General features: G+C 38.7%; 1 protein-coding gene across 1 annotated transcript in view; it reads left to right on the top strand.

Moving 5' to 3' along the window:
* Positions 1–26,337, top strand: part of PRLR (prolactin receptor) — a 158,505-nt gene that overhangs the window by 57,229 nt on the left and 74,939 nt on the right. The window contains exons 6-7 of the mRNA XM_050716327.1: positions 13,817–13,915; positions 14,497–14,602. The gene's annotated coding sequence lies outside the window, so the exon portion shown is untranslated. The remainder of the gene's footprint in view (positions 1–13,816; positions 13,916–14,496; positions 14,603–26,337) is intronic.

Here is a 26,337-nt window from a genome sequence, read left to right as displayed (position 1 = left end):
AGTATGACTCAATGTGTTTCATGAGTATGTATTTTTATCCTAATAAAAATTAGGCATTCCTATCCAGAATCAGTATAGAACAAATATAAGGCTTGACATAAAAATATTAAACAGTCACTTTAGGTAACCTCTGTAGGAAGTGAAAAACCAATGAGCACAATTTATGGGAGAAAATTACTACTTCTATCAAAATTTCCAGTAGACACTCTGCATTCATGTTAAAAAAAATACAGAAGAGAGGAGATTGAGCAGTGAAAATCAGTATGTGTTTGTCCATTTTTTAAACATCTAGAACAACTTATCTTCTAGTACTTTGCTTGAGATATACTACAATTTAATCTATTAGTCTGTTGGCAGGAAAAGCAACTATAAGTTTTTTTCCACTATTTCTGTGAAGCATTTTAACTAGATGATTCCAGAGAATTAAGTCGTATATTTAAACCACAAACAAGGAATGGGAGCATTTCTTCTGTTTACTTAAAATGCACAGATTTTCTGTGAATTGCTTTTCATTTGCATAGTACACTTGTAAAAGCAAACTTACAAATTGACATAGATATTTACGTACTTTGCAATACCTATGAATCAGATACACAGATATATAGACTCTAAGTATAAACAATTGCAACTGTAGCCGTCTACATCGGGTGTCTTAAAATCATGGTAAAAGGAAGACTTTTCAAGAGCAGTGGGAAAAACTAGCTTCAACATTGTTTGGAAATGTAGAATTTCAATTATCAGATGTCTTTGAAAACAGGTTAAGGAACTATTTGTTATAAATGACTTAGGTATATTTGACTCTGCCTTAGAATCAAAAAGTGGTTTAAATGGACCTCAGAATATTGCCTGTGCTCTGTGCATAATTGCATCAAGTCAAAAACTTTACCCCATTCCAGTGGTTGGCTTTGTATTAAAAAAACAAACAAACAAACAAACAAACAAACAAACAAAAAACCTAAGCTTTCTCCAAAAGTTTGGTACCTCCTAAATTCCTCCCACAAGATGATTTGGACTATACTTTAGATCTTCCATTTCAAAAGCATTTACTGTTTCTTGTATATATGGCTAAAAGGAGAAGGCAGACAATTATTGCATACAACAGTAGAACAGAACAGAACAGAATAGAATAGTGTAAAACAGAATAAAATAGTTCAGTTGGGAGGGCCTTACAAAGATCAAGCCCAACTGCCTGACCACTTCAGGGCTAACCAAAAGTTAAAGCATATTGTCGAAGGCATTGTCCAAATGCCTCTTCAACACTGACAGGGCATCAACCACCTCTCTAGGAAGTCTGTTCCAGTGGTTAACCACCCTCACAGAAAATGAATTGCTCCTAATGTCCAGTCTGAACCTCCCCTGGTGCAGCTTTGTGCCATTCTCACACATCCTGCCATCAGTTCCCAGGAACCAGAGACCAGCAACACCCACCCTGCTCAGAAAGTTGCAGAGTAATGGGGTCACCTCTGAGCCTCCTTTCCTCCTGACTGGACAATCCAAGTGTCCTCAACCCCTCATCACAGGACACGTCTTCCAGTCCTGATACTAGCTTTCTTGCCCTACTCTGGATGCTTTCAAGACCTTAATATAATTGTTATCGTTGTCTTTCAACATCCCAGAACTGCACCTGATATTCAAGGTGAGGCCACTCCAATGCTAAATATAGTGGGGGAATCACCTCTTTTGAGGTAATTAAACACCATGCTGTGTTCATTGTACCCCAAAATGCAGTTTTCCCTCTTAGCTGCCAGGGCACATTGCTGGCTTATGTTGAGCCTGCTGAGCCTGCTGGTGTTGGACAGCACCCCCAGATCCCGTTCTGCTGAGCTGCTTCCCAGCCACTCATCTCCCAGGCTGTACCTGTATGAGGTTAGACTAACGGTTTTGTAGTTTTCTGGGTATTCCTTCATGCCCTTCAGTCAGCAGGAACCTTCCAAGACTCCCACAGCCTTTGGTAAATTGTTGAGAAGGGTCAAGCTGTAATATCCACTAATTCCTTCAGCACTCGAGTGAATCCTATCAGGTTCCATGGGCTTGCAAACATCCAGCTTACACAGCTGTTCCCTCTCAGTAATTTCTTTCAATCATTGGTCTGCTAATGAAGTGGTGTGTGTATGTCAAATACTGCACGTCTGTTGTAAGGCGTGCTGAGAACAGAATGTGTTGCACAGTCTTTCAAAAGTACTCTAAGGCTACAAACATAAAACCATAGTTTGTAACAAAGGAGCACAACTGTCACAAAACCATAATCATGTATTAGTCTCCATTTAATTATTTGTTCATAATAGCAAACTAATAATAGTGAAGTGTTTTGCTAAGAAACCAGTATTTTAATTCTGCAGAACTAAAGCACCTTCTGCAGCAAATAAACTTTTCACAAGGGATCTCGCTCATCTATGTAAGAAAGCTTATGCCAGTTCACAATTATGAAAGATTATGTAGAACTGGAAAAGCACTATAATCTACCATAGACAAGCATTGAAAAGTGAAGTTGCCAAACTATATTTGAAAATAAGTGTGTCATTACATAATTATAAATCATTTTCTTCTGCCATTTTGACATATACAAGATGAAAATTTCTTCTCTGCAATGGACCTGTTGAAATGGAAGTCATGGTATTAGACCACCTGCTTTACCATTCTGAAATGAGAAGCTATAAAAAGAGTATTAAAACACGGAATTCTGCAGTGAAGAACCGTTACTTTAAATATTTATTTATTTATTTGTTTGTTTTTGTAAGAACAACCTACAGTTTCTGGGATATCTATAAGACACTGTTTTGAACTATTACCACAGAAATTCCATGACATTTCTGTGGATGTTCTGTCAGGTATTGGGCACCTAAGGCCTCTTCAGGTCATTTGAATTGGTCTTACATGCTGCCACATACTGTCCCTGAGCAGCTGGGAATTATTTCTCTGCTTGTCAAAGACATTGAGTGAAATACAGTCTGCAGGATTCTTTTCTAAACTAGGACAATAGCTCCCGAAATTTATCTGAATCCAGACAGTAAGTGTGGCCACCTACTCCATCAGCCTACCCAAACATATCTAGGAATATTTGTTCCGCAGAGGTGCATTTTTCTTCTGTTATGAACATCTAATATCTATAGGTCAGATGGCATTGACAGACAGTGTAGGGGACCCTTTTTTCAGAGCTATTTTTACTTCCAGACCATGTAGAGTTGGTGTGATGTAATGTATTTTCCAGGATGATGACCCATCAGCATTAGCAAATAGACAAAAGTTATTAAGTTGGGGGTGAGGTCAGACTGAGAGGACAAGTGGCAGAGGTTCAACAAGAAGGACTGCTAATAGCCTTGGGGAGGGGCAAAAGAGGCCTTGTGTAGTTCTGCATCTAAGATGGAATATCCTCCTGCATCAGTACAGGCTGGGAACCAGCTGGCAGGGTAGCAGCTCTGTTGGAAAGGCCCTGGAATTTACAGTGGATGCCAGGCTGAATGTGAGCCAACAGTGCACTCTGACTGTGAAACAGGCAACTATATATTATGCTGTTTTATTACTACATCTGTACTGCTGCATTCGCCAGTACAAGAGAGTTATCAACAACCTGCAGCAGAGGGTCCCTGGGATGGTTAGTGAACTGAGGTGTAGGATGTACAGGGAGAGGATGAAGGAATAGGATTTGTTTACCCTAGAAAAAAGAAAGCTAATGGGGGATCTAGTTATATTCTTCAACTACCTAAAAGCTATATTCTTCTAAAAAGTGTACAGTTGGAGAAGACAGTTTTCAAAAGTTGCAACAAGGGAAATTTGGAGTGGACATAAGGAAAAAATATTCACCGTGAGAGTGGCTAGACAATGGATGAGATTATCTAAAGGGGCTGTTGAAATCTGTCTTTGCAGTTCTGGAAGGTGTCTGTTTCCATTGACGCATGAGAAATTTAGGGACTTCTCTATAATTCCCCACCTAATGTCAGAAAGTTGATTTTAGATTTTACATGTTAGAGGAGCAGTACCTCAGATGGGTGCTTAAATTTGGCAGAGCAGGGGAATACAGCAGTAATTTGATTTGATTTGTTGACTTTATTTTCTTTGCAGTACATTTCCTGTAATTTTGTGATGGTAGATGTAAGAAAAAATTGTAAGTAGAGAAAATTAGCATTATTTATTGTATTTGCTTCTGAGAGAGATTCATAAATAATCTTGCAAGGCTTTGTATTTTAAGTGATTTTGCACAGAATTTTTAAGTATCCTCAAATACGTAGTTCTATTGAAAAGGCTATTTAACTGTTATGCACAAAGAGGGAATCATGTACATTCAACAAAAAATCTTTAGATTAAAGAAAAGAATAAAATATAAAAAAACAGCTTATGTCCCTCCAAATAGGCAGTCTTACTGGGATTTTTAAAGCTTAAGTACCAAGAAACAAACATGATTCATATTGCACTTGGAAGCACTTGTCAGAGTGCTTCCAGTGTACATTATATTGTTTACTCACCATGAATTTTATTTTTCATTTTGCCTTCCATTGAAGTTTTTCTGATTAGTGTGTTGTGTCACATAAATGGCTTGAGCAAGTTACATGAAATAACTCTTATCAGTCTCCAGAATCTGTGTCTTCAGGCTGTATTGTTGTAAAGTTCAGTGTCTTAATTCCTTCTTTTCAGTCTGTGGTTTATAATAAGATGTCACAGCCATTTTCATTGCTAGTTTTCTGCTGTCACTGCCTCTTCAGCTCTTCATATTAATATTCAGAGAAAAGCTGAAAATTGAAGTAGGGTTAACCTCCTAATAAAATATTTTTCCAGTTTTGAACTACTACAGTAGAACAGCATCAATTAAGAACAAGAACTGGGCATTATAACTATTTGTTTCTTCATAACAAACTACCACATACAAAGATTGACTAAGTCTTTGCAATAAAAGTTAATAGTTAACAAGGAAAGAGACAATTATCATCATTATTGACAAGTTGTTTTTTCTTGCAGCTATACCCATCACTCATACAATACAAAGAAAAAAAGAAAAGACAAAATTAAAATCAAAACACAATAGACAAGTAGGGGGATTAGACCAGATAACCTCCAGAGGTTCCTTCCGACCTCAACCAGTCTATGATTCTTAAGTAATGATTAAATATTAATGACTATCAGTATAAAACTGATTGGATAGAATGCTTTTAGTATGCTGATATTCTTTATGAGATTGCTTCTAACTATAAAATATGATTCTGATCAAAAGGTGAATCCGTGCCCCCACATAACCCTAAACAACAAATTATTTTGGTTTAAAATAATTATGTGGAAAATTGGATAGCCTTGAGAGGAGGGAACTATTTCCAAACTTCCTTCTTGGGATCTAGCTACTTTTTTTCACTAGATACTGAAAGACTGGGTAGTTCACATGACAGACACCTCTTCCTTCAGACTCACTACCTGGAAGAGGTTTGAGAGTGTCCATGAATGGCAGGAAAAGATGCATTATACCTTCATTTGTTGTCATTTATTGATTTAAACTCTGTTAGAAGAACAAGTGATACTGGGTCAGATGAAAGGTCCTCCTAGTTCTATCTCTTCTCCAACTATGACCAGTAATTGGTACTTGGGAAAGAGAATAAGCATAAGGAAACATACACTTCATCTTTGTAAAGTAGCATATTATTCATTCAACCTAAGGCAAAAATAATAGCAGTTTATTTGTAAAGATAAAGAATGCTCAAAAGGCAACGAAATACCACTCATCTATATTCTTCTGTACAGTAATTATCCAGATAGTAAGTAAGACAGCAGTATGATTCTTAATGTTCATATAACACTTTGAATTGCAAAATGTATTTTGGAAGTGAATATTATTTTGTATTTTTAAATTGATTTAATACATTTATTGGATACAACACTTAAGGGAGTTTTCTAATATAAAAATATATCTCATAATATGATACATAACTAGCCTTCTGAAACTCCTAATACAAAAAGGGAAAAGATTTTTCAAGTCTTCTTGGATAGCACAACTGTCAGGCCCTGAAGCAGAGACCTGAGATCATTCTGGAGCAAGGAACACAAATACACTTCAGAAAAGATTCTTGAATAGCCATTTTTATGTAGTCAGGATTGAATTTAAAAATCACTCAGGAGGCACTGCTCTTGGCCATAGGTCCTACACTGATGGCCATCAGTTGCATGGCATTGACAAGTATATTAGGCCAAATTCATAACCCAACAGATTACAGAGTAATCTCATCATCATAGCTCTGCTTCCTACATATTACATACTTATTGGTTTCACACATTTTCCTCATCTACTTCAACAGTTTGTGATTGATTTAGGGAGCAAAGACTCTGACTCAAACAGAGTTCTAATACTTCTGCATTTGAAGACAGAGGCTAAAAATTAAGAACAGAAGGAGGGTAGTAGAGCTTTTCAGCTAGTGTTATTAAGAAAATCACATAAGTTAGAAATTAAGTATCCTTTGTGTTTGTTGTCTTGTAAAAGGCTGTATCTGTTCCAGAATACAGGATGCGACCATTTTGTAAAATATTTTAAGCAACTGAATGAATTTAGGAGAAATCATAAATAATGAGACATATCCTCTGAAAGCCTGTTTTTTATTAATGCCTCTTTTCCTATTCAGCTTTTCAGACAAAAGGAGATTCTGTTGGACATCCTGTGTTAATTAAATGTACAGTTTTGTGAAAATGCATGCTGGTTTAAAAAATATAAGTAGATTTTTTGTAGCAGTAAAAATATCAAACAAGAAATGACTCCATGTATGACAGCATAACTCCAGTTATAGATCAAAGAGATGAAATGAGTTAGACCCTAAAGGGGTGGGCTTATCTGGAACTTACTACCCTACAGAAAGACCATGTAATTGTGTTAAGTGCTACTTTGTGTTCATAGCATCATAGTTCATCATTTAGATCTTTTGGTGTTAAACCAGTACTTGAACATGTGCATCTCACATCAACCAAGCTGTTGTACTACAGAAATATTTTTGTTTATAGCTGAAATCAAAGAATATCAGTCAGGATGAATTTCATCTTCATTTTGTGAATGTTCCCATGAAAAGAAAACATATTTGTAGACAATAGAGATTACTGTTTTTCCCTTTCTCTGCAGGATTAAATTAGAATAGAATAGTGCAGTTGGAAGGGACCTTCAAAGATAGAACCATAGAATATTCCATGCTGGAAGGGACCCACAAAAATCATCGAGTCCATATCCTGGCTCCACACAGGACGACCCAGAAATCAGACCATGTGTCTGAGAGCGTTGTCCAAACACTTGAACTCCAGCAGCTTGGTGCCATGACCACTGCCCTGGGGAGCCTGTCCCAGTGCCCTACCACCCTCTGGGTGCAGAACCTTTTCCTAACATCCAACCTGACTTGTGACAGTCCAGGTGGAGCAGCAGGTCTCTGTGATAGCAGGTCTCTGAGCAGCAGGTCTCAATCATAGAATGAGATAGTGAACGCATCCATGAGAGAGCTATGGGTTCATTACAAGTCCACAATTAAAAGAGATAGCAAAATTTGAAGAATGCATTTAGGCAGTAGTAAAGTGATCAAGAATAGCTTAATGAAGTAGGAAACTGCCGCATTGTACAGTGATCCCATCAGAGAAAAAAATAAGTATTTTATCTGTATCAATGTAATCTGTATCTGAATGTGCCAGCCATGTATAGCTGAATATGAATTTAGAGGGGTTTATAGAGCAAGTGATAAATGGCTGAATTAGATAATGCTACAGTCAATATTTGGTCTGTATTTAAAATATGTCATAGTATTTAATATGTATATTCAACATCATGAGAGAGGACTGATTCCTAAGTAACAGCTGTCAGTGATGACAGGCATATTTGTACATTTATATAAATACCAAAGATGTGCTTACCATTTCAAAACAAAGAAAAAAACATATGGAAACAACTTCTTTAAAACAAGAACTGGCTAATTCATTTGTTTATGGATTTATTCAGGCCTTATAAGATTTTTTGCGTTCCTCAGCACAATTAGGGCTAGTTAAGCCTTCTCATTGTACCTAACTCAGCAGGAGCACAGTTTCCTCTATTATACAAACTGTGGTGGTTTCACACTGATGGGCAGCTGCGCTCCACCACACTGCTCTTTCATTCCCCCTCCTCAAATGAACATGGTGAGAGACTATGATGAAAAAAGGCTCAAGGGTTGAGGTCAGTCACCAATTACTGTCATGGGTAAAACAGACTCAGCATAGGAAGATTAATGTAATTTATTGCCTATTAGTAACAGACTAGAGCAGTGAGAAACTAAAAGCAAACTAAAAGTATCATCCCTCTATCCACCCTCTTCTACCTTCTCCCCCCAAGCAGCACAGGGGAACAGGGAATGGGGGCTGCAGTCAGTCCTCGATGCTTTGTCTCCACCGCTCCTTCACGGTCACTCTCTGCCCCTGCTCCACTTGGGGTCCCTCAGCCAGCAGCTCTTCAAGAACTGCTCCCACATGGCTCCGTACCACGGGGTCCATCCCCCAGGAGCAAATGGCTCCAGCATGGGTCCCCCACGGGCGGCAGCTCCCCCCAGACCCCCTGCTCCTGCGTGGGCTCCTCTCCACGGGCTGCAGCTCCGGCCCAGGGCCTGCTCCTGCGGGGGCTCTCCATGGGCCGCAGCCTCCTCCAGGCCACATCCACCTGCTCCACCGGGGGCTCCTCCACGGGCTGCAGCGTGGAGATCTGCTCCGTGTGGGACCCATGGGCTGCAGGGGGACAGCCTGCTCCACCAGGGGCCTCTCCACAGGCCGCAGGGGAACTGCTGCTGCGTGCCTGGAGCACCTCCTGCCCTCCTGCTGCACTGACCTGGGGGGCTGCAGGGCTGGTTTTCACTCCTCTCTCTCCTAGCTGCTATAGCACAGCAGGTGTTTGGTTTTTTTTTCTTTTTTTTTTTTTTTCCTTTCTTCAGTCTGCTCTCCCAGAGGCCCAACCAGCGTCACTCACTGGCTCGGCTCTGGCCAGCGGCAGGTCCCTTTTGGAGCCGGCTGGAGCTGGCTCTTACCTGATCTGGGGCAGCTGCTGGGTTCTGTTCAGAAGCCAGCCATGCAGCCCCCTTCCCCCCACCCCACGCCAAAAAAAAAAAAAAAAAAAAAAAAACATGTAAACCTAATACACCAATATAGATAAGGAGTCGCACTGGCTGAAGGCACGAGCAAGTGTGGTAGACTGAATACTTTGTTAGTAGTTAAAGGACAACTTCCATACAAGATTAGAAGTAACCTCACTTCTGGCAAAAGTCCTGCCTGTCACAGTCACATGACAAACTTACCCCAGAAATATGTTGTGCTCTTAGGACCAGGAAGTCCTCCCTCTCTTGGCCCACCTGAGCTGTCACTTTGCTACAGTCAGGCAGAACCCCTGCCATCCCAGGGCTCCACGTGGCTGCCTGGCACCTGAAGCCATGTCTGCCTGCCAGTGTGGCCCATGCACATGGAGGTCATGCTGAGTGAGAGCCTGTTGTCTGAGCATCTGCTACATGTTGACATAAAGACCATCAGCATGTCTGAGGGTAACAAGGTCTGGCAATTTTTATGGCTAATGACAATCTCGCGTATCCCAAGAAGTGTGTCATCTTTTCACATGAAAGACATTGTTATGGCGCTAAGGATATCAGGAAAGTATATGGGACAAGAAACTTCTGTGAGCTTTGTCAGACACTGTAGAACCACAGGTGCTGCAGAATCAGAGCACGTCTTTACTTCATGGCAGTAAGTCCTAGTGCTGGCTCTGGCCACTGTGTAGGTGTGCAGATAACATAAGCAGGAGAATAAGGAGCCCTAGCTGCAGACAGCAGCTAGCAGTGACAGCAGCACAAGGCCCTGGCAATTAAAGTAATTGTGGTTTTGTTTGAGAGCAGCAAAGGATATGCAGAAAAAACTCACAAATGTAAAGGCTGAAAATGTGGTATGTATTGTGAGCAATCTTGAAGCACCAGCACCAGTGCTTTTTATCCATAACCAAAAATCCAGAAACATGGACGAGTGGTATTTTTGATGACATGGGGCATGTGCAGAATGCCCTTGACTTGCTGGCCTTGGAGCAAATGAGAAGGCATGGCAGCCTATCATAGGCCATTGTGAGGTAGCATGGGATACATCTCTGCCAAAATGATGGTCACTTTGGGCTAAGGACATCCTGGTTCATCATTGGTGTACTACTGTTGGAGGCTCATGTGTGACTAGAAAAGGGGCAGGACTTCAGAGGTGTGTGGATCATGTGAGAATAGTACTTGCCATGTCTTTGTGTGAAAATTGCCCTGTAAGTACATTTTGTCTGTCTCTAAAGGGACACATCAGAGGGTTTTGGCTACTGCTTCTTCAGAGGAAGTTGTGGTAAGGAAAGAAGGCAGCAGCAAAAGAAAATATTCTCTCTGAAGTTCTCAGAATTCTTATTCCTATTTTATTTCTTTTATTCTTTCCTCCACATTTAAAAACTAGAGGCTTGTGCTGTTTGGAGGGAGGCGGGGACGGAGAGAGGAAGGGCAGAGACAAACAGTCGTAACCCCTATAAAAGCTGTTGCTCTCAGAGGGAGGCTTGAGGTTTTTTGTAGATAAGGACTGTGGGAAAGGGAAAGACAGGTTGCTGCCTCCTTTTATATGCTGTTTCAATTGTACTGTCTGCAACACTCCTTTTAGCATTTTTCTGACCTTTAAAGTCCCTTCCTGAAACCTTGTCACTTATCTTTGTTTCTTCCATCTTGTATCTTATTTCCCACCTTCCTCCCAACCTTGTGTGCTTACTGTTCTGACACCATTTTGCTCATTTTTGCAATGAAATTGTGTTCTGCCTAAATGTTTGAGAAGACTGAACAGCTGTGGTGAAGAATAACTTCACTAAGGTTGGTGCAGTTATAGCGATACAAAAGTCATTATATTGAAAATAAAGTTAGGCCCTTACTCTCCTAGTTTTCTAAGCCTTCCTTTCCGGAAATGATTCACTGATGTGTCTGTAAGGACTGCTGTCTGGAATTTAACAGCTTATTTTAACAGTTTCCAAACCTACTAACTTTTCTAAGAAAATTAATCTCCGGACATGAAATTATTATGCTTCTAGACCAGCCACAGAATAATCTTTCTCTACTGACTATAGAGGCATCTTAAGATCCTGACCTAAACCAGATTTCTAAAGTGGATACACCAGTTACATGACATGGGATGAGTCAAGTCCATAATCCCTTTCAGAGACCTGCCAAGTTCTATTCTAGAAGAGCTATGCTTTTTTTACCCTGTTGGAAGTCTGCTCCAATTTTTCATACTCTGGTGGCTCGTATCCTTTTGGTTAACTGCCTGATATTATTTGTGTCCAGTTTCTATCTGTTCTTTATGCTCCAGCATTTCTCTTCAGCTTAAGCAGCTATTGGACTGGTCCAGTGTTTACTCTTTTTTGTATTGCTAGACATACACTATCTTCATAGGGACATGTAAGTGCCTGTTCCATTTTCCACCTCAACCTTTACTTTGCCAGGTCAAATCATATTAGTCACTTTTTAATAGATGGGCCTTAGAGCCTTTATCTCATCTTGGTTACCTTATTTTTCACCTGGCCTAATTTGAAAGAATCTTTCTTGAGCATGGCTTACCCATGTTGTGAGATCTTGCCACTACCTTAAAATAATCTCCTTAATCCAGTGCTCCTAGGATCACAGTTGTCTTTTCTTGGCAGTATTCCACCAGAAGCTGTGTGTGCTTGTACAGACTTGCCTGACTGGCTTGAGTGCTGCTACTAGTACTGCCACAGGCATACAGTGCTCACTAAAAGCTGAACAAATAGCTCAAAATTCTGGGGAAATATTTAAGAACCGTCTCACACTATACTGCCTGCTGCCACAGTAACTAAGGTTGCATTACATCAGCTAGCTATAAACTAGATAGCACAGGTATAAATGTCAAAAGTTATCCTTGTTACAGATCTCAATGTTAGCTCTTAACTCCCATCTTTCATCTTGTCTTTCACTAGATCGTTAGCAATTTAGTTTCTGTTCCGTCTTCTTCCCTTCATCCAGATTCTAGGGGTATAAAGCCTACTTTCACTATGAAAAAAATGCATATGCAGACTTTAATATTATTACAGTCCTCTTACGGAAATTAAGATAGTGATGAGGTGGAACAGTACTTCCTTGATTCACCTTCATTTTGAAAATCTCTTCCCTAGGCCAGATCTTATCTCTCTCTCCCCCACCCCACCCACCTACCCCCTTCCCCCTGGTTTGCCCTCCCTGTTTTCAGCAGCAGCAAGCAGATATAGACATAAAGCAAACAGCCACAGCCTGCTACATCTTTCCTGACTGGTGAAATACCTGTTAGGTCTGTTCTTTTTCTCATTTCTGAAGTGATAGCATCCTTTCAAACACATTACCAATTTTCCAAGAGCAGTTTCATCCCTTTCTACACAGTCACTGGTGGAATTTGCTTACAGCTAGCCGAACGCACTGATATTTTAGGGCATAGTTTTATGATACCATCGACTGAGTCTTTACTGCCAGCTATGCATTCCATTCCCCTATCGCTAGCATTTGTTGGACCTCAGAGTGTGGCTGTTCAGATATTTACAATAGGAAGGGAAAAAAAAAAAAAGGAATCGTCTTCTACCATTTTAGCTCCCTAAACCCTCCTAACTGGGTCTCAAACGGGTAACACAACATACATGATGGATGGAAGGGGGTAAGCGAGTGGAGGTACAGAGTGAAACTGTTCCTTTTGGCAGCAACTGGCAGTTAGCTTAGTCCAACCACTCTGAAAAAACACACCTGAAGTTTTATAATCTGTGTGAATAGATCACAAGGTATGTGTTCCTTACTTGAAAATATTTGCCTGTCTTGCCAAGAAACTGTTCATATGATTGCTGATTGTTTGTAATATTCTGCAGAATGTCCATTTGGTCACAAGATACGAACAATTGTGACCTTGACTAGAAAGACTTGACTGTAATAACAACTAAACAACCACACCACAGAAATCTCACTTCATTATGAAGAAGAATGTTCTTGCTCAGTCTTCTTCCTTAAAAAAATTTTCACTACATATGCATGTATTTTATTTTCACTTCACTGGCATGAATACAGAGAAGATAAAAATGTGAGTCAATGAAAGCATTAATAAGAACATGTAAAAATGCTTTCAGTTAAATAGAGGTGGATGACTAGTGAATAATTTAGTATGTTAGTAAAATTCAAAACCCCCATGCATAATCTGAAATTCCTTTCAAATCACAGGAAAAAGCTAACAAAATTACCAAAAAAAGATTTTCTTCTGTTTAGTCAGCTTTTTGTTGTACAGTCAACTACTTTCATTCTGTTGTAAAAAGAATTTGTTTTTCTGCAATTCTAGACTATAAAACATGGACTACTGGTGCACAAAGGTTATTATGGATGTGGTTTATGGTAAGGGGCATTAGTTTTCCCTTTAAAAAAAAAAAAAAAACAAAAACACCTTAGGCAATAAGCATTTAAAAGAAGCCACAACAACCTGTAGCATATGTAGCTGATGCTTAAAAATATCCTTTTTCTGCTGATGCATTCCTATGCTTCAGAGTACACCTCTCACCTTTAAAGCTGTCACACTCCAAACATTGCTTGTACTGAAGAGAATCACTGTTTTGCCTCAAGCAAGGAACATAAGTGTTGCAAAATTGACTCCTCCTCTAATGGGGAGAGCATGTACAAGTACACAGAGTTGTATTTCTCCTGGAGCTGCCAGGCTGAATATTTTGCAGTCAGAGCTGTAAACCTTACAGGCTTTTTCTTTATCTTTTTACTTTGAGGTGTTTTGTTTGTTTTTTTCACTCTTTCTTTCTGGATTTTTTTTCTTTTCTTTTTTTCTTTTCTTTTAGTATTTGTGAAACTCTTTGAAATGCTGGATTTTCACGTCCTTGTTCAGGAAGTATTCGTGAATTGACATGGGTCAACATACTTCTCGTTACGAGGCAAAAGTAAGTACTGCAGTTAAACCTGTTCCTGCTGTATGTTTATCTGACTATAAAGCGTTCAGTGTCATTGTATAAAGGACAGAGTAGATTAGTTCTATTAGCAGAATTGAAAAAATTTAAAAAAGTAAAATCAGTTAAAATTAACATGTTATGCTAAATATTGTATAGTTCACATTCCGTAAAAAGACCACTTTTAGTTGACAGTCAGCGGTTGCTCTTTTAAAATACTGAAAGAAGCCAGATGCAGAGATGCCACTTCTCGTACACAGCTTTTTAAAATGACATTTCAGAATTGCATTTATTTTTGGAAAATATTTTTAATGCAGTTAGTAGTACTGATCTCATGTTACTACACCTTTATATTATGTATGTTCACTAAGTACTCCTCATTTATGTAATTCGTTAATGAAGATATGCTGGTTGAAGAAATAAGCCTCCCGGAGCTCCCGTAACTGCTGTCGGTCGTATCTTCCAGTATCTACTGTTCCCTAGCTATTATTTTATTCTTCCTGCATCACTTTCTTCTGTGTTCATATATATATGCTCACTAGTTACCAGATGTTCTTCTATGTTATTATCTTCAGATTTCTTTGCTGTTGGCATAGACTGGAAGTCGAAGGTAGAAGGGAAACAGATATCGGAGAGAAGGGGAAGAAAAGAAAAGCTGCTAACTGAGCTGGTACTGAGCTGGTGAGAACTAAAGAAAACAGTGTGATTTGATTCTGAAAGCATCTTTTTAGCCATTTTTCTCTGCATCTTATTGAAACACTGCATTGTCATCATCAGTAATATTTTCACTATTCTAACAGCACCTGAGAATTCATTAATGGTCTGGGAAGGGGAGGGGAAATGAAGAATATGCACAGTTTCCTTTGCTATCAGTTCCCTCTAGAGAGCGCAGCAGCCTGCAAGACAGCGTATAGATTGTTTCCGTATAGCCAGCATAAGCTGCAGAAATGTTATTCTGCAGCTATCAGTCTTTTCTTCTTTTGAGAGAGGGTTTGCTATTACTGAGCTGAAATAGGCACTCGCTTCCCCAAGGCAGGTGGGTGGATTGCCCGTGGAGTGAACAGGTTTAAGCAACAAGTAATGCTTGAATATCTGTATCATGAATGCAGCCATTTGCTATATACACTTTCAGTGGCACCAAGTATCTACAGAAAGTCTTTGGCATGAGAGCACATCGGTCTTCTTTGATGAAGTACAGCCTAGTGAAAGAGTCTGGCACAAAGAATAATGTCTGCCGTCATCTGGCATGCAGCTTGCAATCTTTAAGCAAAACATAATGTAGACAAATGCAGATAGTATAAAGGCAATGAGGAGCAAAAGCTGATAGGTAATCCTAGGATTTTTTCTGTTGTTAAAATTGGACTGGAAATATTTCAGACTAAATTTTCCTGTGAAAGATGCGATGCTTTGACAGGGCAACATTATCCAATGGACTGAGCTTAGAAGGATAGTTCAGGTTTCTGAATTTTCATCTTTAAATCTGAGAAGGGCTTTATATGTTTTTAAGCTATTTCCATCAGATTGTCATCTGTTTTGTTGCCCAGCTAAATATCCCTTTTAAATTTGTTCAGCTTTCATGGCTCTGGATGAATTAACACCCATTGCAAATGAAGCTCCATTGTCAGAAACAGCCCTCGCAAACAAAGCTGGCTTTTGAAACCTCTGGCCCTCATTTAGAGCTTGTGGAAGTTTCACTTTTGCACATTCCTTACTGAAGTGCAGCAGATAGATTTCAGCCACTTCCTTCAGCTGCATCAGGATTTCAGTCCAAACTTTTACTGTCCCAGACATGTATTCCTCATCAGAATTAGACACAGGTTAGTTAGAGACTCATAAAACTACAAAAACACTTTGTTCCTATTACCTCTTGGTTTTGTCTTGTTTGAAGCTAATATTCAGGTACTAGCAGACACTTAAATTTACAGACTTTATTGGTGTTTGTGTACCTGCATGTACATACATATGTATCAATACACTTCTTATCCTTCAGGCAGGATTTTGTTTGGGTTTTGGACCAAATTCCTAATACCCTTCTTCTAATACCGTTCTTGCAAAGATCTACTCTGCCAAGAAAATCTTAATCTTCTGTGGCTTCAGCATCAGTGCCACTTCTGGTTCTCATTTATTCCTTCAGTACAATTGCTCTTAGAAAGGCTGTATGACTTCAGAAGGTAGAATCAAAGCACAACTCAGCCTGTACCAGAACTTGTTGGTTGGACTGATTAATTGGGCTAATAGAATGCTCTGATTACATCATTCACAAAGATTTTCCCGTTTACCTTTTCCTGATTACACTTTCTGGGGAGATGCCTTCATTCCCTGGTTAGGTCTCCATTCTTGCATAGCTTTGACTGCTATCACATTTACCCTCATTTCGGCTGATCTTAATCCTTTTGAAGAACCAGCTCATGGTACTGCAATATTTTATATTGATTAGTCAGCTCTGGCTGTACCTATTCTGCAGTCCTCCCCCACCCCAAGTTATAATGTGGTGCAATTTAATAAACCACTATGAAATCAAGGATTCGGATTTTTCCATGGACTAAATAATGACAGAAGGAAGGTATCTCACTTTCTTGGCCTTCCGCCTTGCTATCTTTTTTATTGTCCAGCTCTATTGAAGAGGTAATGACTTAGCTCTGATAGAATAGTATCTCACAGTCTGCTAGATACTGGTTGGTAATGGCTCTATTTCACTTGACCTTTAATCCCTATAAAAATTTACTTGCTAAGAAACTTTCATATGAAGTTGACTTTTTTTTTTACAATCAGTTTTTAGCCCTACAACTTGCCTCTATGTAACTCTGTTGGTAAGAATATTTTTTGCGGACAATATAATTGGACTTTTATTTGATTTTTCAGTTCATTGGCAGTTCTGAAAACTATTTTTAAAGACAGTGTAATTGAAATTAGCAGGTTTTCGTAATTGTGTTTTGGCAAATTGAAAAGACAAAACAAGGCTGAACTAAGTATTCAGCTAATGCTGTCTAATCTGAAAAAATACCATTTCATTTTAAAGATTTCTTTAGAAATAAAATTGAGTTACGAAAGTGTCCTATGTATGTAAAATGTAAAAGTTTTGTGCATAAAAAGCTGTGATTAGTGATTTGAGTATTTCAGAATATTGTTTACATTTTCTTTCTCTTTTGAAACAACTTCTTAAAACTGACACAGCGTACTTTGCTGTTTCAGATGACTCTAGCCTGTGTAGCTGGATAAAAGTTCCAGCCAAAAATTTTGCTCAATGTAAATTAAACCTCTCCTTTTCCTTTTCTACAACTATACATCATTTTTGGTATGGTCTGGACTAGTACAAACTTTCTTCTGAGAATTGTGACCGTTTCAAATTGTTGCTTGTCTGTTATAAGTGAGTAAAAAGGAATATTTTTGAATCACAGAAGTAAAAGGACTTTATGAGACTTTATTGCAGCTATTGCATCCTCCATCAAAATGGTTCTCCCACTTGTCAAGTGTGAATATTGATAAATACCAAAATGATCTAGTCATCTCATCTTACTTGGAACATTGCACCTTACTTACCTTTTCTTTAGGAATTACAAACTTGCTGTCTTCTGAAATTCACTGTAATTGCATGGCAGTTCTCTGCAGCTGATCAACAAAAGTTTTCATAAGGAATGACAATTTAATTCTTAGTGTATTACAGGTAATTTCATATTCACAGAAGAAATATACATGTGGTAGAATTCTGCACTAATAGTGATGTTTTTTATACAAACTACATTCTTTTGGAATTTTTTCTTTCAATAAAAAAAGTTTCATATTTTGATTTACAGGATAGCCAGTGACCTTGCAAAAGTTTGGTTTAAAATGTATTTCAAAACATACTAGCTATGTAGGATGTTTGGACTGAAGATTGAGTAAAGTTTGGATTTAAATTCTTAAAATAAGAAATCAGGAAGCACTGAACCATGATGAAATTTGTATCAGTTTCTGACTGCATGACTAAGGTTGTAATCTCGTTGTAACTACAATGATTCATCTGCAAAATGTATCTGGAGGTTAAATCTGGGCAAGCATACAGTAAGCTTACTTTTACTTAAACACAGATACCCCTTTTGCCATCAAATACTTAACTCAAAATTGATTTATTGTAAGAGCATACCTTAGGATGTACATTAAAATGATTAGAAAGGGGAGAAAAGAGAGGCAGTTGAGAGGCAAAACAATCAATTCTGTCTCAAATTATAATATTCATGAACACAGCTTACTCTTATGGAATAGTTCCACTTGAGATCTGCTGTAGTTCAAGCTTTGAAAATCCTCTTCAGGATTGCAAATTCATTTGCATTTATAGTATTATTTTCCTGAAATTTAAAGTCATGTTTTTATATGAGCTTATTTATTTGACAAACTATGCAACGTGTAACAGAGAGCATATTTGTACTTAGTTTGGGGCAATAATTAATTACCTATTAATTAATTAATTATGTCCTAATATACTTGTCCTACAGAAGCAAAAACATATTTGCCTATAGAAATAAGATTTATATAATCACACTATCTTTTTACACTTTTTTTTTTATTTGCTATCTAATTGCAAATGACTCTGACAGTAAGGGTAAGATTTCAAATGATGCTTTCCTTCAAATTATATAGAAATAAGTGTAAAAGAGAAGGAACAGTTGGAGCATTTGCATTCACTTGATTCTGTCAGATGATTTCAGCAATTCTCCGTGGCAGTCTACATATCACAACCACATTATTTGGTGGAAGGCAATTATAATATATATGTCTGTCTTTATTACACATGTATATAAACCTCATTTTTAAATTAAATATTCCAACTAGCTAGAAGATATAAATCCACAGCAAATCAGACTCAGCAGTTCTGATAATTATGGAGTTTCCAAGCAAGACCATCTGACAGACAAAAAGATTGAGAAGTCTGTACAGTGCAGTGTTCAAAAGAGTTCCAGACTCCTGACTCTGAGTGCTTTATTATGTGTATTTTTTTCCATATTTCATTGAGAATTGTCAAATTGACAGATAAGAAAAAATATTTTAAATAATTAACTCAAAGATACAAGTGTAAATCTCAAAGCACCTATTCATTTCCATAGTCCAGGCCTCTTGTCTTACATCATAGGCATTATGAGGGACTGAATATTCCAGAAGTATTTGCAACACATAAGCATTACAGAAGAGTATTCAGAAGGTTATTGAATACATGCAGTCACATACGCACACGTGATAGCTCTGGTGCATTTGGATGAGCTCTGCTACATGCTCTGTGGGGCAGTTTGAACCTGGATTTAGCAGAGGAACCATTATTCCCCTACCTGCCAAGTGCAGCTGTGGCTCTGCCTGGTGACCTTTCCTGTACTGTATATACCTGTATACCTTGCAACAGTATGCTGATAAAATGGACCAAAAAAAGAAGTAGAGGATTATTTTACATTTCTAAGAGAACACTCTAATTTGTACCTGTCCTTTGAAGACCCAAGGATACTCAGCTTTATTTTCATTGTTTTCTCTTCCTGCCTCTCTCCAGCTTGTTGAATTAAAAATGTGAAAGAACGAAAGTGTAAAATTGATGTTAAAAATACAGTTTTCTGAAAGATCTCTACTGTTCAGGATTGCATTTGGGGAAGTCATGCCAGCTTTGTATATAAGTTAGATCATCACTATGATCCCCCTAGCTTCACAGTTAGTGATCTCTGAAAATATCTGAGTACATTTGTTATGTCTGATATCATTTTTCTTTGCCTTGAGGAATTTTCTGATTTCCTGATTTTCTTCGCCCTGACAACCTGATGTAGCCAGTTGTTTAGCAAAGCAAATCTCTTAGTGTGTTCATTGTTCCCCTGGGGTAAAGTCATTCCATATTAATAGTATTTTTAATTCGTTGCATTTCCACTTCCAGTGAACATGTGATACATAACAATCGCTGTGAACGAGTATGTACTGGTTCATAAAAACAGTCAATAAACTTTGCACTGATAATTTCAGAAAACCTTCAGGCCTTTAGCTAGGGAAGAACAAATAGGAACAATCACAATATAAAGCCAGAAGTTTTATAATTTAGGACAGAATGATCTGTTTGATGAGTAACATGTGCTAGATGCTTCCATGTGGTGTCACACTTCTTCCTTGAAGGAAACAAGAGATGGTCTTTGGAAAAGCAAACACGACTTGTAGCCAGATCTCTTACATCTGCTCCGAGCTTGATCCAAAAAAATGGATCACTGCTGTCGCTACTTCTTGACCCTGAAACATTAGCTGGGAAATCATGAGTTCAAGAAAGCCAATCCAAAGAAAGTAGGCTTTTTCTTTAGAAGATGTTTTATTTATCATGTGATGCAAAGAGAAATTAAAGAACACTGCACTTACATTATGGTAAGGCAAAGCTACGTGCTCTGGTAATATGAAAGGTAGGTAAGTGAAGATTGTGTGAATACAGAGTTAACATAGAAAAGATATTTTTAAAATAGAAAAAGAAAAGGTACACAATTTAAGTGAAGAGTAAAGATTAGGTTTTGAAACATCAGTAGAGAAATTACCTATTGCGATGGAAGTTTTAAGTAAACTGCCAGGTTTTACTGAACAACTAAACTGCCAGGTTCAATGTCAAGGTCTGGGCATCTGAAGATAGGATCCTTATGTGGCCCCTTTATTGTTTTAAACAGTAACATAAAGCATCTTAGTCTATCTAAGGTGATTGGGTATGATAGTACTGTGTCTTAATATAAGGAAGATAGAAATTGTTGGCTTCTTCCATTCGAGATACTTCTTTCAGTCTTCTCTCCAGGAAAAGCCCAGCCTCATGTGTCTTCAATCATCACTATACCATAACCATCATATGTCTACTTAGCCCAAGTAATGATAAATTAACCCAAACTGCGTGTAGTAATTACTAATATATGTTAAAATATTAATAAGTAAATCCTCTCTCTAGTGATTATTAGATACTGTTTCATAGATTATTTTATTTCAAATATATCTTTATTCCTTGTTTGAGTGGTAGCAACAGGGTTCTGTAGTGTGGTTCAGAAAGATGGAGGAGAGGGTGAAGAAAGGCTGCCATCAAGAGAAATATAGTTAGTATCAGTTAAAGAACAACTTTCATATAAGATGATGCACCTGTGATTCCCCTTAACTTCTGCAGGAAGTCCTGCCCCTTAAAGCTGATGACCATTGTCCCCAGAAACCTCTTCTCTTTTTCCACAAGCCTCTTTTCCAGTTGTGTGATCCATTTAGCCCAGAAGTGTGTCACATTTCCTAGGACCAAGAAGTCCTCCCTTGGTCCATGAGACATTGCCATTTTGTCAGGACCATATCACATGTGCTGTGGCATGTGATCTCAGAGCTCCCTGTAACAGCTGAAACCCTTTTTCTTTATCCGAGAAGTACGTCAAAGGTCTTCATTCGTATGCATATATATACATATACATATACATATGTATATTGTGTACATATACATATACATATACATACATACATGCCTGCAGTTACAGAAATACAGTAAAGTTAACAACACATGGAAGACAGTGAGAAAGCACTTTATAAGTAACAGGTATTTGTGGCATATTCTGGAGACCCTAGCAGTGTAAGCATATCTTAATAGTGATGAACATATTACAAAATGTGCCTGGACTACATGTCTAAATGGCAAAATGGGTTCTTAAATAGCTAAGGTCTTTAAAACAATTTTTGCTGCCTTGCAAATTACAACCCAAGCAAGGAATTGATTTTTTTTTTGAACCAGCCTTCAGACAAGCTGTTAAAGTAGTGTAATTTTCACCATTCTGTTGCTAGTAATGGGGTAGAAGCCTCTTGCAGATTGCTTTAACAGGATATTAAAAACCAAGATGTGGGGATGTTTTACAGCATGCAATCCATTTTGCTCGTTTGGAGTATTACTGTAGTTTATAAACAGCTTCCAGTCTAAGCTATTGATGTGAAACCTCCAAGCTCTGCAAGATTTGGAAAACAATGTCTAGGAATAAGTTTGAAATTAAAGATAAAATGTCTCCAATCAGAAAGGAAGACTGTGTGAGGCTATCTATAACAAAGGATAGTTTTGACGATGGTTATGAGCAGATGTTCATCATAGTAGTTGAAACTGTGAGAAAGGGGCAGATACCCATGTACTGCTTAGTAGAATACCATCACCAAGCTATCAAGGCTATGTTTTTCTCTAAAGAACTTCAAAAACTGAACCCTGATGAGGACAGGATCTGCAAAATTGAAAACTTCCTAGCAGTAAAAAGGAAAGGAAGAAAGAAACAGCTGTTTGTGGTGTGGGTAGCCCTAGAAGTTTAACAGCTGGATAAAAGTCTCTCAAGTCCATGATGTTTAGTAGTTGGAGCCATAGTGGGAGAAAAAGAAGGATGGCAGACTGTGTTTTTTACATTGTGCTCCCCAGCAATGCCTGCACAAGGATTTTCCCACAAAACAAGAGTTTGAACATTACCAAACAGATGTCAAAGTTCGCAGGAGCTGTCAGGCAAGTGATAGGTGGGGTTTGCAGAAATACGATGCCCAAACAGCTGGAATAATATTCATAGTGCTGGAAATAGCACTGCTGGGTAAGACATGGCAATATTCTTTGGGGTGAGTCCATTACCCATCCATATCCATACTGCTGGAGTGTATGAACATTTATTGTTCCAACAACAGAGCTTTCACTGTTGACCGGCCATAGGCTTGGTACACAGTCCTGCAATCAGGAAAACATAGATTTATCAGATGAAAATTCTTACACTTTTTGTACAGCTGGAGAGTTAGCAGATTTTTCTGGAAGCTTCTGGAATTGCCAGTGACAATTTCTCTTTTCAGCTGACATCACTGGAAGGTTTATCTCAATCTACCTATACACAAAACTTGTCGAGCACCAGGTGTTTACAGATTTACTTGTCCCACTATCAGCCTGTGTTCTGGCAAATGGTAATAGCAGTTAAATCATTGCAGCAACAAAGTACAAGGTGGATTATATTCCAATGAATCAACATCGTATCAATACAGACAGCACTGAACCAAATACAAATGGAAACAAACATACCTTACTTCACATTAGGCAAGGATATGGTGAAGTTGCGTCTGCCACCCTGGAAGGTTCTGGTATTTTAAGAGCACACACCATTATGTAGTGAAGAGTGAGTAGTAAAGGGAATAGTAGAAGAAATAAGAGGACACATGCTTTTATCTAAATTATTACAGAGCCCAGATTGGCAATGGTATCCCTGATTTTCAGGGCATTACTGTGAAGTAAAAGCCTCTTTTCAAAAGCTGTATCATTTTTCCAGAAGAGATTGGAAATTATTAAGTCACATGTTAAAAGTGCTCTGAAAACATGGCCAAAGATACGATCAGATGCATCTTCCAGGCTGTTGTGGCCAAGTTGCAAACATTGGCAAAGCAGGAGGTCTCTGGGCTTGTTTATATTCAGAGACAGCTTTTAAAAAGAGACACGTCACAGCTCTGAAGTGAAGGCCTTCCTCAAACCCTTAAATGGGAAAGGATGGGTAGAACCAGCCTGCATTCCATCCACAGCAAGAAGTAAAAGAATAACAATCTCCACTGAACAATGGGGTAGAAACAAGGAATCCAGAGAAAGATGGTCCATTCTACCACTAGAAATGGTGATATATTTTAGTGGGGCAGACTTTTGTTCACAGCTGCTCAGAAGAGTGTACCAAATCCAAACTAGATTTGTTTGAAGTGGCAGACAAGCATCAAGAAGAGCTTTCCACTGAGATGCCATTACTTTCAGCTATGGTAGAGTTTGCCCCCTGGATATTTTTCACAACTGGGAATGGGAAGGACTCTGTAGCTCTGAACAACAGTGCTGTATCTTTGCAGCAAAACTGGGAAAGAAAAGAGTGGGTTTGATGAATTACCTGTTGGCACCTATTTTCAGCCATTTGGGTGTTACAGTAGAAGACATCTTCATTCTGAGTTTGTAAGGCACAGTCTGCTATGTAGGGAGTAGACGACGTGGAATTTCACTTTGAGCTTTCATTTTCTGTCCTCACAGGAGGCATGGTTACTGCTGCATCAGGTTCAGAAGAGCCATTCATATTAAAAAGATCTTTTAATAGATGTAACCCTCTGCCCTCGTCATAATTTGCATAATTTGCTTTTGTTTCAGAAATTCAAGCCCAACCATCATTTATCTAAATGATGTCTTTTGGAAAAAATCCTTTGCAAATTTTTCTTGGTGTCCCTACACACATTCCTTTAAAGCTGAATTTTTCTTCTGGCTTTCCATTTTACTAGGCAGCGTTGCCAGTAATTTGTAGCATAGTGCAAAGTCCAAAGACTACACTACCAAAAAGACTATATGGTGATCTGGTTGGTTTGAAGTTCGGAAAAGGGACCTTTTGGTCATACTGACAAGATTAGTCCTATGCCTTCAGACCTGCAAATTTTTAATGCCCCCACCCTCTCTGTGGTACACTCCCAATCTCTTTCAATTTACCCCACTCCAGACATATTAGGAGTTTTTCAGTTTTTTTTTTTTTTTTTTTTTTAACTGGTTGTCCTGCAACTCTATTTTCTTTTTATTTAATTTGCTTTATTATAGATTCATGCAATATACCGAGTTGGAAGGGACCCACTCGGCTCATCGAGTCCAACTCCTGGGCCCCAAAAATCAGACCATGTTTCTGAGAGCCTTGTCCAAACACTTCTTGAACTCCAGCAGCTGGGTGCTTTGACCACTGCCCTGGGGAGCCTGTCCCAGTGCCCAATCACCCTCTGGGTGCGGAACCTTTCCCTAACACCCAGCCTGACCCTCCCCTGTCCCAGCTCCATGCCGTTCCCTTGGGTCCTGTCACTGTCACCAGCAATAGCTGGTTGTTATATACAAATCTAGTTAATTTCAATACCTCTTATTAAGCAAACTTTTATGTGTAAACTTGTGCAAATACAAACTTGTTTAGACATATATATAAAGAAGAGTATGAATGCATTTATATGTACCTCTACAGTCCTTTCTGTATATATTTATAGCAATATTTACATGTCTGTATATTAAATATACCAAGAATATATGAGGTTCCTTGAGAAGCTTCCAGGCAAGCAGGAAGGCAAGGTTTCAGCTGCCAAGTAATCACCAGGTACACTGGGATCTCAACGTTTGTGCCACTGACAAAATGGTGGCTGTGACAAAACGGTAGCCCTGTGTTGGGCAACATGATGACTTCCTGCTGCTGAGTGACTACAGCATGATTTCAGCAGCCAGCCAGTCCCAGGAAGCTCCGACACCACGTGGGTTATGGCTGTGTCAAAATGACAGCCTCACATGGGGTCAGATGGCATCATTTGGGGGTCCTGACTGGAAAACAGGAGGGGCTTTGGGGCAAATCAGTCGTGTGTCCATGAGGGGCTGGACTGCAGCAGGAGAGAGGGGGCAGGGTGATTGCCATGTCCTACCTGGGGGTGGTTGTCCCCTGACTCCTCCTGGGGGCACAGGGAAGTGCATGCTGGCCTGGCAGGCAGGGGAGGCATCATCCATTCCTAAATGAGGAAAACTGAGAGACACCATCTGCGTGTTGGTTACTTGGTTATAAACTGCTGGAGGAGGCTAAAATTAGTATGCTGGAAGAAACTAAAATTAATATTAAAAAAACTACAGATAAGCAACAGCAAAATAGGTTCCTGAAGAAAAGAAACAATCTTTTCAAAGTAGTCCAGTTTCTTTCTAAAGATGGACATGTCTTGAGGACAGAAGAACAGCAGCGATGTACATTTTGGCTATTGTGAGGCTTTCAATACAGTTTCATGAAATTTTTGTAAATTAGGTAGAAAGACATTTTCTGGATGAAAATACGGTGCTGGATGTACTGGTCCTTAGAAAACCATATAGAAGTGGTTATCAGTGGGTCACTGTCAGAATGAAAGGACAATTCAAAACAAGCTGCACACTGTTATCTGGTTGGTGTAGGAACTAATCAATAGTTCATTAGTGACTTGGATAATGTCATGCCAAAGATATTAGTAAATGCATTAGTAAGACAACAGTGAAATGAGAGGGGTTTGTTTACTGGAAAACAGGATGAGAAAGAATAATTTTGACAGTACTGTTTTTGAAGAACAAGTGATGAGCAAGGGGCTGCCCTTGAACATGGAGACTCAATCACACTAATAAAGGAAAAAGGTAAGAAGTAGCTTTGTATTAATAGGGGTTGTGATGATACACAAGAGGAACAGGAGTCAGTACTGCCATCCTGCTGTGCAAAAAGTAAATAACTTGTCAAGATTTATAAACAGTCTGTTTGGTAGTGTACAAAGTAATTCTTCTATTCTCTTCATTCTCAACTGAAATACTTTGTCATTTGGAGCCACTGTACTTCACAGAAAATAGGCAGAGTGTAGGAGAGCAGAAAGAATTTTTAGAAGTCAGGAAAGCATGGCATATGAGAAAATGAATCAAGACTGGTAAATCTAAATGA

Source organism: Cygnus atratus, chromosome Z, assembly GCF_013377495.2.
Source record: "Cygnus atratus isolate AKBS03 ecotype Queensland, Australia chromosome Z, CAtr_DNAZoo_HiC_assembly, whole genome shotgun sequence".
Lineage (NCBI taxonomy): Eukaryota > Metazoa > Chordata > Aves > Anseriformes > Anatidae > Cygnus > Cygnus atratus.
This window is presented reverse-complemented; position numbering and strand designations above follow the sequence as displayed.